This window comes from Emydura macquarii, unplaced genomic scaffold (assembly GCF_026122565.2).
Source record: "Emydura macquarii macquarii isolate MOO-44397 ecotype Brisbane River unplaced genomic scaffold, CSIRO-AGI_Emac_v2 contig_450, whole genome shotgun sequence".
NCBI lineage: Eukaryota > Metazoa > Chordata > Testudines > Chelidae > Emydura > Emydura macquarii.
The window spans coordinates 9,117,398-9,136,224 of NW_027130587.1; the positions used below are offsets into that span (position 1 = coordinate 9,117,398).

At 43.2% G+C, this 18,827-nt stretch overlaps 1 long non-coding RNA gene across 1 annotated transcript in view; it reads left to right on the top strand.

Moving 5' to 3' along the window:
- Window positions 1-947: 947 nt before the first annotated feature.
- Window positions 948-18,827, top strand: part of LOC137146428 (uncharacterized) — a 57,040-nt gene continuing 39,160 nt past the window's right edge. The window contains exons 1-2 of the long non-coding RNA XR_010917931.1: window positions 948-1,058; window positions 18,641-18,742. This is a non-coding gene — a long non-coding RNA (uncharacterized lncRNA). The remainder of the gene's footprint in view (window positions 1,059-18,640; window positions 18,743-18,827) is intronic.

Here is an 18,827-nt window from a genome sequence, read left to right on the forward strand (position 1 = left end):
AGAAGCGATTTGAAGGAGGATAATGAGGTAACTACAGGGAGTTCCTGCCAAGCGTGAGGAGCAGCAATGGAGAAAGCACACAGGTGTTTGTATGCAAATTTAATAAGGGGGCAGTGGAGGCTGGGGTGATTTGCATGGTGTAAGGGATTGATGCGGGAATTTGCAGTCACTTTCCCTCCCACCTCCTAGGCCACTGGTTCAAATCCAAGTTTAGTCCAGTTCCTAGTGGGCAAACACATCTCCAAATGTATTACCAGTGTCAGCAATTTTGTGCAGACCTGAGTTTTCGGACATCCTGTAACACATTTATTGATTGCCAAGTAAGAGGTGTTAATTCTATCTGTCTAGTTACTGGTATGGCCCTTGTTGCTGCAATATCTGAGCACCTCACAATCTTTAATGTATTTATCCTCCCAATACCCCTGTGATGTATTATCCTCATTTTACAGATGGGGAATTGAAGCACAGAGAGGTTCAAGCTGGCCAAGGTCACTCTGGAAACCCATGCACAATTCCCTGCTCTGCCACACGCTCCCTAAGTCCTAGACTAGCGCCCCAAATCCTGGCCAATCCATCGCCCCTTGCCTAATTGGCAAACATGACTGTAAATATTGGGTCGCCCTACGCTTGGCCTTAGTTCACTCAGGAGTATAGGTGAGCCTTTGGTGAGCCATGATCAGGAGCTAATGTCTGAAGTGTCTGTTGTGACAAGGGCTACCGGAGGGTGGTAGAAGGACACTTTGTTAGCCTAAGAATGACCAAGGCCTTGTTCCCCTAGCAGCTGCCCAAGGTTTCCTCCAGGCTGATTAGGGCCAGCTGAGGCCAGGGTCAGCTGAGACCAATTAGGGTCAGCTGAGGCCAGGATCAGCTGAGACCAATTAAGAACTGCCTGGGAGCAGATATAAGCTCCCTGCCAGCCCAGCAGGAGGGTTGGTTGGAGTTTTGGAGTTTGTTGGAAAGTTTGGAGGACGGGAGAAGGAGACCTGCGAGTGGCAGGAGCCAGAGAAGGGCCGGGATTTGCCTGGTGGAGTGGCTACTCAGCCCCAACGAAAACCAGGGTAGGTAAGCAGCCCGGAGAAGAGACTTGCATAGTGTCTTAGCAGCAGCCAACCACTGCCCTCAGCCAGGGTCTCTGGGCTGGTGTCCGAAGAAGAGGGTGGGCTCAGACACCCCCTACCCCGACCGCCCTTGGCCCAACCAGGGAACTTCCCCCTTTTCTGGGAGAAGAGGTCTTCCTCCCCCTCCCCCCTGCCTTAGAACCTAAGGTCCAGAAGGCAGTGCTCGGCCTTCAGAGGCCTGAAGGAAGATGGGGCATCAGCGAGACGGCCGCCATCTTAAGGCTGGTGGGAGTCCGGGTGGCCATTTTGTGCCCACCACACTGAAAAAGCGCTCGGCCCACGGGAGCACGAGGGCTACCATGCCACACTATGTTGGCATTTACAGTCATTTACACTTGACTTTTCAGTTGTGTGAAGGCCATGGGGATAGCCTGAGCAGGGACACTGAACGATGCTTTCACTGCTAGAACTGGTCTCTGAGGTACCGTGTGGGTGAACTCGCATACGCTCTGCCTGCTCTACAGAGAAATGGAGCACTCCAGTCTCCAAGGCTGGCACTTGTCACCCAGTGGTGCTGGAACTAGGGGTGCTGCCACATCTGTTAGCTGGAAGGAGTAATAACAAATGTTAAATACATGGTTTCCATCATCAGCCCCCCCACGATAAAAATTGTTCCAGTGCCCCTGCCTTCACCATCCTTAAATTCATTTAATTTTAACGTAATCGCTCTGTGTTTTTAATAAGACCAACCTCTTGCTGTTTCAGCAATAATGATCAGAAGTTGGAAGAAGTTAATCTGCCTGTGTAGCCCAATGGCCTTATTTGTTAATAATAAACCATAAGGCAAATGCTCTGCTATGTTATCTCAAATGTGCAGTTAACTTAATTCCTAATCCTTTAAAGAGATGCTGCTGTTCTTAATAATGTCCTTCGGCTTCTGCTTTGCTTTCAAGTGACAGAGGAGAAACATAAAAGCAAAAGTGCTCAGTGCTGGGAAAACTATAACATATATCTGTTTAAGTTAATTTTTGGTTGCTTCTGCGTCAGCGTACAGGGAGAGGGAGTTTTGCCTAGTAGCAGAGCATCACATTGGTAATAAAACCGTTACAGGCTACTACACTGATGACGGTGCATGTCTAGCATCTGCTGATGCATGGGCCAATGTAAATAGACACTATAGGGGAAAGATGGAATATTAGTCCAGCCTTCTGTCTTCAACATTAGCAACTTTGTCTGGTTGCAATAGAAATGTCTGGTTCCAGTTCCGCATGCTAGTACTTCTCTGAGCCCAGTCTAGTTGTCCTCATTGTTTTTACAGCTGCTTGCTAAATCTGAATGTATACATTTGAGTAATTGTCAGGGACTGACTGGTAGGCTGTGGCACAAATTAATAAAACTTGCTACAGGCAACCAATTCCTGCCCTTACGGTGGTGGCAGCTTTCTCTTTCTTTTCAGTGCAAACCTAATTAACCAACAGATTAACTGCGTCAGCATGCAGGATTTAATGCAAGAGGCTTACAAGGGCAGAATAAATGATCTACTTGGCAATGCTTCTATCTACTTCGACAAGACAGAAAGACAAACTATTTCCAAGATTCTGCAACAGGACTCTGAAACCATATTGTTTGCAATATGTGAAGCTACATGCTTTATTTTCACCCCGTTAAAGCTGTTCTCATCTGCTTTTTTCTCCTTCTTGGACTAATAACATGATAAAAGGAAATTAGCAGCGCAAGTCCCATTGAAAATCATGTTGAGTTGAAGCACTACTGTTGCTTCCCCCCTCCCCCCTTTGCTCCTTCCTCCGTCTCCCATTGATGATCTCTCTCATTTACTTTCACTTCATTTTTACACTTCGCCAGCAAATTAGCTCCTTGCAATCTTCGAGCTCTACTAATATCCCCAATACTCCTCTTAATCCACTCAGATAATTGAATAGGATTCACATACCCAGTAGGTTTATCCTTCACCATTGATTTGATAATACCTACATTTTGTTCTTGACTCAACTGTCAAATTGTCTTATTAACCTTTATTGGTTCCAGATGGCCCTATTAGATTTTATTTCCCCCCTTTTGCTGCTTGAATGCCTTTCCTCCATAGTCCTCAGTCCTGACTCTTTCCCCACCTTTTCACAAGCACTTAATGTAAAACGTGAACAGGGTTAAAAAAAACCTGCTATGTACAATGAGGGCCCAATTCCCCATTGCTTTGCAGACTTGTGTAGTTACTTAATGAAAGGCAAAGTTGGTGTCAAAGGCCACCAGATCACCCTAATAGTAGGGTTAGGTTCCTATGGGTAGGGTACTTGGAGGTAAGTATTGTCACGCTGTCCAGAATGGCTCACAACTGTTGAGTGCCAATCTCAGGTCAGACTGTCAGAAAACAGGACAGACATCCCAAACTGTTGGTATATTCTATAATTAGATTTCACCAGGCCAATAACAAATGTGACCTTCTGGATCATTATATTAGCCTTACCATGGAATCATGGCCAACCCCCCTGAGGCTCTCCAGCCTATCTTGCCACCCAGACAACTGGACTTTGGGATACTAGTCATTATACGAAATATCACGTCACACTAAATTACTCCCAACCCGAAAGGGTCAGTCACTTATCCCGGTCAATGGATAATCTCGATCTCACATCAAAGATAATGCCGGCAGCCAACTAATAACTAAGGTTTATTAGCTAAGAAAAGAAATGAGTTATTGAGAGATTAAAGCAGGTAAAATACATTAACAGGTGAGTCTGTTTGTAAGTGCAAAATGCTACATCTCTGCTATCAATCTGCTAGTTTTCCATAAGTCTCTCAGGGTTACCCAAAATAACTTTGGGGATTTCTGTCTTGCATCTGGAACACTTCCCTGTGCATGTCCAAATAGTTCAGAGATGAGGAATCTTTCCTTGAATCCATCTTTTATATCTTCTTCACTCAAAAAGCTAGCTGACGGCTTCTGCATCCAGGTGAGCCTTCCTTTATTAGCTGTACATGAGGAATGCAGATTGAGTCTGTGAATTCCCATTGTGAACTCAATAGCCCTTGCTTTGAAGTTACCATGCTTCATTGATGATTTACCTACAGAGATGTACCTAATGCAAGTGCCTGCCATTACACAGGAACAGGTAAGTGAGAACAATACACATAACATTCCATTCATTTTCATGAAGTTCTAATGCCTGAATGCGCTTAATTGACACATCTTTGATCTGGGGTTATTTAATCACAGGAGATACAATACATACTGTGGCACCCGGGGAGTTCACCCCACTCCTCCAAAACCTCGCTCTGACACTGACTCACTATTTTGTCAGGAGGGGGAAATTGTTTGGTGTCTGCTCTGTTGTCTGCCAAGGGCTGGCCCAAAATGTTTTGCAAGCAGGGTTTGCCTAATGTTTCCCCTCTCAAACTGGCTATGGCTACACAGCTGTATGGTCTGGCAGAGGTTAATGATTTCTTAAGCAGAATCCATCTGAATAATACCCAATTCTACCAGCATAGGCAATTTCACGTTCTATCTCATTCTCCAGTCAGTTGTCATGGAATTTTAAAGACCTATTTTCTCATAGTGTGACAGATATAAGACATTTCATCTGTTTGACAGTTTCTACACCATTTTCATCACACACATGCGTTTCTTTTTCATTTTCAATACCAGCGGTTCACCTTTCTTTTTAAATCCAAAGCCGTATTGCAAGAGGGAGGTGGGGAGACAGACTGAAAGGAACAGGCTGTAAACAAGAGAGTTTGGGGAAAAGCTGTCAGACTGAAGTAACAAAGGAAGATGAATTTGTGAGGGGACAAGAAAGGGTTGTGTTCTGCATTTGAGGATTCATCAGTTTCACTTTTAGCTCATAACTTTAAGGAAAGCATTCTTTTTTAAAGCTAAAACTTTGAAGACTGCAGTGTGGTTGTGATTTTTTATTTTTCACGTCACTTGCACTAGAATGGGGTCAGAACCTCTCCCTGGAAACCCCCTGGAATCATTTACGATATGAATCTTCAGATATCAACTCATGTCTCAGCCCTCCCTCCCGTTTAAGGGTAAATACATAGAAGTCATGTGTTCTCAAATGTAAGGTGCTTATGGCCTCCATTTCAGTAGTATCTGAGCACCTTGCAATCCTTTCATGTGTTACCCCCACAACACACTTGTGAGGGAGGGTAGTGCTTACATTTTACAGATGGGGAACATAGACACAGAGTGGCTAGGAGCTAGATCCACATAGGGGTCTTAGACTCAGTAGTGCAACACGCAACTCTTAGGGGCCCTGCCACCCCGTGGAATCCATAGCCCTGCGTTAGGTGTCCATACAGTGCATGGTGTTGCGTTAAACCTCTTTATGGGTCAAGCGTAACAGTTAAGCACCCCTTCACCCTTAAAACAAAGGCATAGGTGAGTCCACCCAGGAATTTGGACTAGGTGGGTAGAGGGCTTTTTGCTGGGCATTGTTTGGATAAGAGGGGATGACTGGGGAGAGGGAGAGAGAGCGCATGCAAAGCAGGGCCAGAGAGACAGAAGCAGAAAGTAAGCCAAGCAGTCCCAGTGTGGGGGCACAGTGAGTGGCCCTGGGTGAGGCCTAGAGAGAGGTTTTGGGTTGGTGGTACTGGCTGAAAGAGGTTTGTCCCTTTAAGCAAGGATGCTGTTGCCACACCGGCACCTGTGTGCCCCCTCCATGGTCCGCCAAGGGGACCCACTCTAGACGCACTCAGCCGTCATCGCCTCTCTCGGCTGGAGACATGCATCTCTCTCCCTCCTGACTGGGGTTGCCCCAGACTGCACGGTTCCCTACCTGCGCTGTTTTATTCCTAGCAAGCCAGACTGCTTAGACAGCCTTTCTCCTCATAGGTGATGAACAGCGTAATTGCCCTCAGTTTTATGTTACCACACAGCTCTCTTAAAGCAAGCACATTTTATTCTAAAGGTGAAAGCATTACAGAGAGAACATTTTCATAAAATATATAAAAGAACCTACACGCATGGTTAGCAGCTTACCGGAGTTCACCCCAACAGTCCTATGGAGCCTCAGATGGCCAAAGTCCTGCTAACCCCTCCCAGCAAGAAATGCCACCCACCCCCTCCCCTTGGACAGAAGGTCCTGTACATTTGCTGGATCAGAAAGAAGGTCCTAAGTCAGTTTAAGCTCAGGCTATTTTCCAAAAGTCTTTTCTTTGTCTGTTGGTCACTGGACGGTCCTGTCTAAACCACGACGTTAGCGCTTTTCCAAGTGGTGGTACCTCTCTGGAGTTGTTACAGCCTGAGTGAATTTGCCTTGTTCTTAGTTTCTGGCTGTAGACCCCCATCCCCAATGGAAGTACATACGGTGCCTGGCCTACAATGATACAGAAAGTTAATACAGTCCAAGGCAGCAGCAATGGCAAGAGGTCAAGGGCTGGGAAGGCTGAGTGGAAAGCCTGCTAGTGGAAGAGAAATGGATAGAGTTGGAGTCCAGGTTTCTGAGTAGGGCTGTGGATGGACTGCTGGAGTCAGAGATGCTGAATCATAGGTGTCTAGCGCGTGCGCGAGCGCGCACACACACACACACACACACACACAGTGTGATCTGCATGCTTGTAGTTTGTTTGCGAGCACCCAGGGATGGAAGATACAACAGCAAAGCATGATGAGGCACCCAGACCTGCAGGGCAAATGGTGACACAACCCCTCACTGGTCTGGATTGGAGCCTTGATCCCATTACATCCTCCCACCCACCCGCTGACCTTTTTTTTTTTTTTTTTTTTTTTTTTTCTTTTTTTCCTTCTTGCCACTGTTGGAACGAGAGGCTTCTTCTCATCTCTATCCCCTCCCACCTGGAGCAGCTTGCCTGTCACTTCTCTTCAGATTGTGCTTAGAAAACAAATCTTTTCTGCCTGTATCTTTCATAATTTTTCTTTCCCTAAACCATTTGCAGTTTCATTTTGTATGAAATGCTATGAGCCAGGTCCACCTCTTACCATGCGCCTTGTGTCATCACTTGCACCAGTGCCGCCATTCTGATCTGGTAGCGTTTTTTTAGGTCCTACTTGCACCTTGCTGTGGTATGAATAACCTTGCACAGTGCAGAGCAATGATGAATTGGGCCTCTTATATCCAAGTTAGCTTATAGAGCAACATGAGGAGACTTTTTGCTATAATTTAACAGCCTCTGTGGGCCAAATTACTCACTCCCTGGTAATGTAATCTGCAGAGTGCAGTGCTTAGAAACGATCTTGGATTTTTGTATCCGACTTCTCAAGTTGACTAATTCCATGTTTCCTTTACAAAGACCCTGCTAGAATTCTCACGCTGATCATTGCTGTTCTTGCATTGGATACGCTGAATCTCTTTCTCTGCCTTACGGCCAGTCACCTCTCTGGAATGCACTTCTGAGACCTGGTGCAAATATCAATAAAGTCGTGGTGGTGGGGGTGTTGTATGTCTGTGGGGGGAGGGAAGCAGGCTCCAGCCCAAGCCTGGAAGTCAACACAGCAACAAAACAGCCCCACAGCCTGAGCTGGCTGTTGTGGGTTTAGTTTTGCTGTGTAGCCATACCCGCTAAGGCCCCACTGCAGCAATGTGCTTTGTGCAGGTAGAACTCAATGTAATGAAATGAGGGGATCCAGGGTTCTGTTTGTATGAAGCTGATTGCAGGGTCAGGGCCAAAACCACAAACATAGCCCACTTTAAGTGGCAGTAAACCATTACTTTAAATGACAAATTAAACTCTCTTTTAAAACCTGAGATCTGAAATTGTTGCTCCAAATGGCAGCTGATGAGGAACTGTCTGAACAGGTCCAGCAGTGGGTAGTGCTACTGAAATGTTTTTGACACTTAGAGATGTCGAGTTTGTTTCTAAGACACGTCTGGTGAATTTACTTGTGATTCCAGGTTCCTGTCCTACCCACCAGTAAGCCTGTTTCAAAGAACACACCAGTTCCTAAGTAAATTCTAGATGAGGTATAAGTTTTCTGGTCTTTTTTTTTTTTTTTTCAGAAGCAGAGAGAAGCTAAACTGGGTAGTGGAGTGGGTACCCAGCTGCATAACTTACTTCCATATGTGCTTAACATCATGTTATTAGTAAGCAATTCAAGTAAAATTATTCCTGCAACCTTGAATATTAATGCCAAAATCTCTGGATGTGAGAGAGAGTGTTTGAAATTAAGAATCTTATTCTTCACAATGTTTACACCTTGGGAGTTTAAAAGAGCAGCAAAAAAACTTCAAATACTTGTTTAGTAATAAAGTTGAATATGGGGCTGAATAATATTGTTAAGGGTAATATCAAGTAGAATTCCCCAAGCCTGAACTTGTGGGGTAGATCTCATGTAGTGAAGATAATGTCTGCCTCACAATTACATTTTTCTCCCTCGGATGCTTTGTCTGGAGGTCAGAGAGGTATGTTTTAATAAAATGAAGGCCTTTAATTCGCCATCTTTTGGGGAGGAAAGTAGGCAAAGCTTTAGGCTTCTATATTAAGCACAAGCTGAAATCACATAAACTGCATCTTGCATATCCAATTGCTTTTCCTCTTCTCAGTGTTAGCTCAGTACATGTCCAATTCAATTTTAAGTACCCTCAGGCTTGGGTGTAAATTTCTGCTGAAATGTAATGCTATAATTACCTTGCATTTAACTGTGTTATAAATAGATTAAAAATGACCTATTGATACGTAAAAATAAACCAACATAACGTAATATTTTATTCACATTTTTCTGGAAGCTTCATTTATTTCTGTTTGGCAGCAGTTGGATTTTGTTTTTAAATAGGATTCAAAGAACTGTCATTCCAGCCACTTATACTTGGTTAGAGTGTTTCACTTGATATCAGTTGCTTGTGACTACTTACAATGAGTTGAAATCAATAAGTTTGTAATGGATTTTTACCTCAGGCTGTAACCTAACAGTAATAAAATCTCCATTTAGTCCAGAAGGCATAATTTCTTGTGGCGGGATTCCATACATTCTTATAAGAGCATACAGTTTTAACAATCAGCATTTAAAAAAAAAAATCATCCCTATCAGGGCAAACACATAAAGATCAATTAAACTCAATTGACCTCAAATGCAAATTTAATGGATTATTCAGTTAGAGGGGGGTCTTGTAAACTACATTCCTAGTGGTATAGACCTGATTCCTTGTTTTAAATAATCAGACCCTGGTACATACAATATATATCACCTTTAATTCAGGGCTTGGAAACTTAAAAGCTGTGCAAGATAGGTACAGAAAATTATCGGCATGTTAATAAATTGAGTCAGAGTTGAAGTTACTTGTACCCAAGGTCAGCCCACTAGTTCAGCAGCAGCATGGATATTGCAGAACACAAAGTACTAAAAGTACCCCCGAGTGTGGTATTGATTTAAAGTTGGATTGGTGTTTCCATCATGAACCTTTCAGGGATTCATAAGACTGCTATAAAAGTCTGCCCCATTGTGAAACTTAGCTCATACCCTTTCAAACCAGAAGACAGGCTTCCTAGAAATTGTCAAGAACTTTCCCTGCCACAAAATAGTGAGCATTTGCAACACTGTGAAATGAAATGGAAGTTCTTCTGAGTGCAAAGGGGCAGCGAGTGTAGGACAGAGGGAAGAGAAGAGCTATGAAGGATACTTAGTCCAACAGCATGGGCAGAAAGTGTCCATTGAGGGTGAAACCTAACATAGCATTTATTGCTCAAACACAACTTGCAAATAAGGTGGCTGGATAGGCTGCAGGTCAGTCCGAGAAAATAATAGAACAAACAGGGAGTAGCAACTTAATAAGACGGTGGCAACCAGCCTGAATTGGGTACCTGTCTTTATTACAAGCAACTGAGCCCTCAATCCTTATGTTCTACAAAGAGCCCAGTGGAAGATTGGTTGGCACACACTGTGCACTCTGCTTCACCAAGGCTGCTAATCAAACTGGCAGTGGTTTGTTGGGATGGCGTCTGAAGCTGACGTTCTGATTCGGGTCTGTGCAGTGCGGTAGGGACGCGCCTGCATGGCTGTGGAGTCTGAGTTTCCATTTCAGTGTGGACGCTCAAGGGCGGGCTTGAAAACACCAAATCTGTGGTTGCGGGTCACAAAGATCCAGGCTTAGTATGGTGGGTAGATAAACTGAAGCATTGGGGTGGAGTATTACATTCAGTTGTCTGAGTGGGAACTTTGCCTCACCTCCTCTCCCTGTAGGCCTGCATGTTGTTACCCTGCTCTCCTAGGTCTCTGTCTTCTGACTCAGTTAAGTTATGCATTGCATATTTTTTTTCTCTTCCCCTTTCCACAGTCAGGCTTGTGTTTTATAGCAGCAGCAGCCTAGTATAATATGGCTTTCCCAAGGCTGAGCTGAACTTCACACTGGATATTTAAAGAAGCAAAATGGCATTTAGGTGGGCGGTATTGGTTAAAATCTTGATTTAAAAAGCCAAGGAAAGTAAGATACAGTGTGGGGGTGGGGGGTGGGAGAGAATAAACAATAAGGGCCAAACACAGTGGAAAATCTGGGGGTGGGGAGCAAAAATATGCAGTAAAAATAGGTACTTGCTATGATCCTGAAGTGTTTGTTTAAGCAAAACGTCTGTTGAAGTTAATGGGCATTGTGTGTAAGTCTCGGTATCAGGGTTTCGTAAACAGGCAGTGTGAGTCAGAGGTGGATGTAAAGAAGAGCTGGTGACTAAACTAGCTGTGAGGCGGCTTTGCACCCCTGAAAATAAATTTCCTCCTGTAGTCATCCAGAGTGCCTGAGCCCTTTTCTGGGGGTTGATTAAAACCTATTAGTTATAACGGACAGGGCCTCATTTACATTATTGTCCATTGTCTAGATAAGGTGACCAGATAGCAAGTGTGAAAAATTGGGGATAGGGGGCTATAGGCACCTATATAAAACAAAGACCTGAGTATCGGGACTGTCCCTATAAAATTGGGACATCTGGTCACCCAATGTCTAGGTAGCCCTGTCGTGAGTAACTGCTCCCATAGAGGTGCCTTTCAATAGTCATCTTGTCTTTAAACAGGCTGTGCTTTACTTGTTGAACATTATATTTCCTTGTGTAAGTTGGTCCATTTCCCATTCCACTTTCTTGTGTGGTTGGGTTAGTTAGCCAGTGGTGGTACTGATGGAATGCTTGTAGCACAGAAGTAATGCGGGGGTAGTGGTGAGGGAGGAAAATGCAATGGCGTGTTGTGTGTTAAGAAAGTTTTGTGTATCCACAACCGGGCGTGGTAACAAATTCCACCTGTTTGTGGTTACTCCTCCTCCACAGACTGAAGTGTACTGGGCTGTGTATTATCTTTTTCATTCATCTGCTTCCACCCTGCTATTCCATGGAGAGTTGTTTAATAGACTAACACACAAGCTGTGTGTGTTTGCCAAGCCCGTCTCTCTCCATGCTAATTTTCAACAGCCTGTTATTAGTCTCTCAACATGAATTGTTTTGTATCTGGGTTACTTGAGCTCTTTAATTTGTAAAGCAGTTTCCAGTGAATCCAGGCTTCACCCTTTCATAGTTAGTCTTAACACTGTGAGAGGTGTAGGTGCAGTTGTGTAATTTTATGCTTTAATTCATTTAATTTAGCTGAGGCTATTAGCTCCCTGTTGTTCACAGCATGCATGGCTATTTATGGACTACATAAATTCCTCTATTGTGTTATGTGACTTAGTGATTAAAAGTACTTAACTGCACTCTCCTCATTCTTACACTCTTTGATCTTGAAGTCAACCTAATGGGGAAAAGAGCTCAGTTTTGTCCCTTTTTAAATGGATCTCTTCTAAAAATGCTAGATTTTAGAGTCTTGATCCAAATCATTATACAGATGCTGTCTGATGTGAAAGTCTGAAAGATTCTTTGCTTTGGGAGACATAAGCATCCACAGATGATTCCTCTGATATAAAAACTTAAATCCACCAGGCTGAACTCACCATCCTAGGTAGTCTGTCCCCCCTCACCGCCCTCAAGCTGGATATACCTGTTGGTCTGGGCTGATGAAGGACCACTTTAAACTTAGCATATAGAGTCTTTCTCTGGGGATTATGATTCCTGGTATGCAAGCCCACTTCTCATTGGAATAAAGTTGGTTTTTCTTCACAACTGAGCCTCTTTCTTCAGTTAAGTCTGAATATAAAATCCCTCGTCTCTATTCCATTTCCCCCCCTAGGGTGATAATTAGATTCTGAAGAAGCAGTTTACTGATGAACCTCCATAGGAGACCAAAACACAGCTGTATAATCTATCACAGGCACTGCACTATTGGCAAAAAGTTAATGCCTGCAAAGGTTCTTGCTATTATCCTGCACCAATGCGTCTTTGAGATGTACCCTATCAGAATTTTCAGCCTCGCTGGTATTTTAATTGTTTCTGATATGGGTGTTTCTTTAGAGTAAGGAGTGTATCCTTTCAGTTCTTGAGCCTTTCTGATACATCCAGCCATCATGCAACACTTCCAGCTAAAGAGATGTTAACCAACTTACACACACAAAACTCACTTCTCGGTTGGTGTTGGAACTTTAAGTTGTACTATGGCAGAAAAGAAAATAACTTGCACAACTTGCTTGAGCCAAGTGTTTCACATTAATAGACCCAAGTTATATCAACTCAAGAAATGTGCAAAATACCTGAAAGTTATCTAACCAGGCTCCAGAGGGTGCTACAAGCAAGATTCGCTAGTTCAACTCTAGAAATCAGTCTGACACAGCCATATTTGATACGTACATCTCTAGTAGCAGATTTTTTTTTTTTTAAAGAACCATGTCTTTCTGTGGTAACCATGTTACAAATGTGCTTCTTAAAGTTGATACCCTGCAGCTTGTGAAATGGGAAAACCATTCATTTCTGGCCACTTACTCAAGGATTCCACTCTGTTTCTGTAGAAACGATTAGTTACTCTGCCACACATCATGATATTAACATCTGCTCTGAAACACCCTTCTTTTTCACTACATCAGGTAAGTCTTGCCTTTGTGTTCAAGGCAATTCAGGAATTGCTAACAAAGTTACTTTTCCCAGCTAAAAACCTTAGTCTTAAACCTGAGCCACAGAAAGGAGCAGAAACCGGAGTCAGCTGCCCATAACCTTTTTTTTTTTTTTTTTTTCCCCCCCTTTCCTTTTTGGATGTGTACATTATATCTGAGTAACATGCGCATATAGGTGCATGGTGAGCAGTCATACAGTACGTTTCAATGCCTATTGCAGGAGTTCTCTGCCTAAAAACATTACTGAAAATGGTATTATCCTGTTGGGAAGGTTGGCTCAAAATTGGTGCTGCCAGATCCGTGTAGGACGGGTATTTCTGAAGTGTGTGCACCTCTCCCTTCAAACACCTGTCGTGATATTTTAATGCGCTTACTTTACTGAAGGTTCCATTATGCTGAGGAGTTCAGACTTGTAGAGCTTCATTTTATAATGAAGAGAACCTAGTAATAATTATTCCCAAGTAGCATCTACCTCAGTATCTTCCCAGGTAAGGCACATGCAATCTTGAGAATCCTGTTTGCTTCCTTCCATTCTCTCACATTTGAAGTTGCGCAGATGGCCTTCCTTCCAAACAATAAGTTTATTGGGCTGTCTTTTATACTGCCTCTTAAAGCCACTCTTCTGCTGACCCGAGGGGATGGTTTAGGATAATGGAAGTCCTTCATTGTCCCCTCCCACTCTGCAGCACTGCTACTCCATGGTAATCAAAGCAACAGACAAGGGGCCCTGTTAACTTATCTGAAGTCAATGTAGTTACAAGGGTGGCACATACAATTTTACCTATTGCCTTAGGTGACTAAGGATCTGCAGTTAAATAACTTCAGCATATACCACGTCCAAAGCAGAGCCGGTCAAAATGACTACTTCTAATATTCATTGGGCATTTAGCCTCCTCCCCTGCCTTTTTTCTGCTCATGAACCATTTACAGTTCCATCACAACTCACCATAACATTTCCTTTGCCCTCTAGGCAGTTCTCTGATTGAACTGATGTGCTTGAGAAGCACATGATGATAGGTTTTTGTAAAAGCTTGTTAGCAAAAACCTATCCATGGCCTCCCACACTCCTGTCAGAGCTTCAGGCTAACAGATTTCCTGCTCATGGGGGGAGAGTGGTACTGAGACAGGCAGCTGTCCTGAACCTTGAGTGTCTTAACAAGACTGCAATCAGAAAGGCTGTGATGAAGAAAATGATCCAAAGACCCTCCCTAGAAGTTGCTTCCAACAACAGGAATATGGAGGGAGGAAAGGGAGAGCTGGTTCTGAACATGCCTCTTTAATCTCCCCAGGATAATTGCTATGGGAAGAAAAAGTGAGCAGAGCACTGTGTTCTCCATGGATCAAAACATTTCCTTTACTCTTCATGGATGCCAATTTGCCATGCTTCTGCTTTCAGTTTGTGTACAAACCCTTGGGGCACTCGTGGCTCCTGGGTGGTGTGTATGCACCACACTTCAGGTTATTGATCTGGAAACCCAGCACAGCCTCTGTGTTCTTCAGAGCAATGACCCTTTCAGAGGAATAGCTAGTATATTCATACCTCATCTCCTAGTTGCCTTTCATTTGCGGGTAACCATTGCAGATATCTTTATTCCAGCTATTACATCATTGCCGGCCTTCTAGCACCACCTCAACTATTGCTACTGATGCAAATTCCTGTCAGCTGTTTTGCATTTAAATTTAATGAAACTTGTTGGGATGTGCAGCCAGGCAGTTGTTACTTGGGGCTTTAAAGTGCCTTAGTCCTATATCTGCTCACTAGTGAAGGCACTTTTGGAAATACCCTTTCCTGCCATGTTGGGAGTGATGCGCTAAAATTGCTTCTCTGGCCTTGGAGCACCATGTTGGAAGAAGCGCATGTAACACCCTACAGCGGCACAGGCATCCACATAAATCCTTCATCTAAAAGAACCATTCTTCAAAATTAACAGCTGTGAATGATGCGTAGAATTTGGATGAAGACAAATTTACATGGCTCTGGTTCTCATAGTCTTCCTCTCATAGCTCAGTTGCCCTAATGGTAGTCTCTCTACTAGCTGCTTTTATTCTCCACATTTAGTAAAGAGTAACAGGAAAAGTTAGAAGAGAGTGAAGGGGCAAACTGCATGAATAGACCTCATCACACAGTTCACTAACTCAGCCTTACTGCAACTGAGTTATTCTTAACTCACTGGCTTCCACTGAGACATGGATAAAGGTATGAAACCCTTTTCAGGTCTCTCCCTCTGTGGCTACATTTTTTTGCGGGGGTCTCCTGAGCAATGCCAGACATTCCATTCTGTTCTGAAAATGCCTGGTCTGCTGGTGAAAAAAAATTTGTTCTGAAAATATATAACTAAAATTTATTTGCACAGACCAGTTGTTTGGTTTGTATAACGTACTTGTATTTGTACACAGGTGTTTAGAATCCTTCTAAAACAAAATGCTACATACATGTACTGTATTGGAAAGCCCACGTCATCTACTCCACTGAAGGTTCATCTTAACTCTGTCAGTAAGCTTGACTTTTAAACACCCTTATCAATATAGAGTTGGGCAGTGTGGTTTGTTTGGGGTTTTTTTCCTTTCCCTACATCCCATCACCATATTAAATTTCTAATGCAAGTGCAGACTTGCCTGGCTGATAACTTAACATATGTCTGTCTCATGAAATGGTGCATTTTGTGTTTGAACCCTAATTCTTTAAAAACTTCAAGGGGAGGTTCATAGCTCTCCATTTTGGGAAAGTGGTAACTTTATCCGTATAGCTACGCTTCTATTTGATATGTAATCAACTCAAATTTGAGTGAATGCTTAGGGCACCAATATGAACTGCAAATGGGAACAGGTTATTTCTTTTCCTAAGTCACACATGCTTGTGTAACAGTTAATCAAGTGTGTTTTGTCCCCTTCCCCGCCCCTGGCTGGTCCACAGCAGGTTGCTGCCTGCTACTTCTTCCGGCTAATGGAGTTACTCCTTTAGCTCAAGTGATGGAAGACCTGTGCTTTGGTACTGAAGTTTCTGAGTTCAAGCCTTGCTGATGAATGACTCTGTGAGAGTTGCTGAACGTGGCACTATGAGAGGCCGCATTGTCTAGCAGACAGGGCACGGGTTGGGATGTCAGGACACTGGGGCTCTGTCACTGATGTGCTGTATGACCTTGGGCAAGTCATTCCACCTCTCTATGTCCCTGCTTCTTCTCTGATCTAGTTGGCTGGCAAGCTCTTTGAGGAAGGAATTTTCTGTGTATGGTTCCTACAACAAAATGGCTTCAATCTCAATTGATGGCTCTAGATCAGGGCCATGCAAGGGGGGGCAAGCAGGGGCACCTCCCCCCCCCCCAAATAGTCGGCAGGGGCATAGAACTCCGGCTCCAGGACTGCGTGGGGGGAGGACACACAACATTCCACCCCCAAAGTGGTTAAATTTTCATTCCTGCACACACGCCTGCTCTAGACAGGACTGTAGTACGAATAACTAAGGCACTCGTGTGCCTCAGTGACGGAAATGGAAAAAGAACGGCAATAGAACTGGCATCCTTCATCTGTCTTGGAGAGTCTGATGCCCACTTCCTTGTTACAGTTCAGAAATAATAGCTCCTAGATTTATTGAAAATGTATGAGCTTCTGTTATGTTTACCAAGACTACTCAGAGGTGTTCTCCACTATCCATTTTCCTTATTGTCAGCCCCATTGAATCTTTCCAGAATCTATTTATCAATAAACCCTATGGGATCAATTTACAGTTTTAATGAAGAATTCCCTCCTTCATTCCGAGTTTGCTGGTGTGTATAAGCTGGATGATTTGAGGAGCCTCCATTGCAGAATTACAGATTGCATGGGGACAGACCTATAGTACTTTAGGCCTTTGTCTTTTCCTGTGGTTCCCAAGTAACTGGGCTCTGTCTTTTGCTGGTGGTTGGCTTCCTTGCATTTGTCTTGATCATCTACCTCAGCGACAGATCCCAATGTTACGGCTCCCTGTCTCTAACTCATCCATGCCAGTTCTCAGTCACAGTGGATCTTGGCTGTATCCTAACCCTGGTGTCCTCCGAGCTCAAATGCAGATTACAGCCCCTGTGGCTTAATCGGAGTCATCAGATACTGACTAGTACTGTTGACATCCACAACTGCCATTTGCCATGATGATGGGTGCAGTTGGAGAACCTACAAAGTCTGGGATGCACTGACAGTAATCTGTTGCACCTTACCAATGTGCTTCCTTGCAGGATATATTTCTCTAGTCCAGTACTAAATGACATTTTTGGTGATTGATATGATAACCCTCAAAGCTTCCCCCAACTGCTTGGTGTTCGTGTGGGCAAGGCTTTCTAGATCCCCGAGCTCTTTGCACACACTGATTTTAGTATTGAAAAGTTGTGTTCATCTTGTTTTCACTCCCTTCCATTTTTGTGACAGCTGAATTAGGCTGGCTGTAACTAAACAATTAAAACCCTCTGTCTAGCCCAGAGGGCTGAAGTCTTAGTTTTTACAAAAATTATAAATTCAAAAGTAATCACTACCTTTCAAATCTTACCTTTTCCATTTCTTCTGAAGCAGTCATGTCTGTCTTCTGAGTAATGAAAATATTCATTTTCAGCCTCAGTTTATGTAAAAGGCTATGCTGTAAATGGCTTCCTGTGCTCTTCATGGAGAAGTTACAAGAACTCAAATAATAACTTTTTAAAACAAAAAAAATCGCTAATTATTTAACCAACTTTTAACTCTTATTAATTGCGTCAACATCAAGTGAGCTTTGTAAACCATGGCGAGTCAAATGTGAATGGTGTGGAAATATCTTTTCCTGGTGATTACATGACACGGCTACAAAATTGTGCTCTAGAGACTGATGAAATCCTCTGTTAATGTGGTCTACAGAGCTGCTCCTGTTACAATGGGGGAAGCATCTGTCAATAACACTTGGAAAAAAAATATTTCAGCCATACCCACTGAGAGGCTTTTTTAACCAGCTAAGCCTCTTATATGGGTGTATTAACCAAACACCATCAGCAACTGATTATGTATTGATTGAGATAAAGATTAAGGTTGTGGTTGCATGGTTAAGCCCTCAAAAAGACAGGAAATGCAGGAGTTCGGGTTGCACATACAAGCTTAACTCTGCCTCATTTTGCATATGCTTTGAGAAAATATTTGAGAAACAGAATGTGATGATGTAATTAAACTGAGCAATATGTCAAACAATGTAAATAACTACTATGGCACAGCCCTCATTTAAAATATGACGAATAGAAAACAGTGTAGCTGACATAGGAAGACCAGATACCAGGGTGTAAACTCTGGGGTACTTCAGGTTGAGGGGCTACTAATTTGAGTTAGGGCTTTGGAAGTAGAATCTTAACCTGAAATGGGCTCACCATTGCTTTTCAAGGCTGCAGAATTAGCTCGTAACCCATTTAAAAAAAAAAAAAAAAAATTCAGCCTAGAAACTTTGGTCACAATTCTTGAGACGACTCTTTTGAGTGTGATGGTAACAGACATAATGACCAAATTTGCTTTCCTTACTCATTAATCATCATTGTCTATTAATCATCATCGACTTCCTAGCTGAGATGATTTGCAACTATGAAAAACGTTGTAGGATGACATGCGGAGCCCCTCTTAATAGTAAAAGAAAATACTGACTCGAAACTTGCCTTTCTTATATTTTCACAGTCTCCTGAAGCCACAGGCCGTTTGAAATGTTGGCAGCATGATGCATGTTACTGAAACACAATCCCTGCCAACAAGGAAGGTGTTAGAGCCTGGGCAAGCCAGGTAGGTGGCATTCTTCATGTTCTATTCTGAAAAGATATGCCTGGAACTCTGAAGTTCTGAAGGCGTCTCTCTAACAAATCCATTA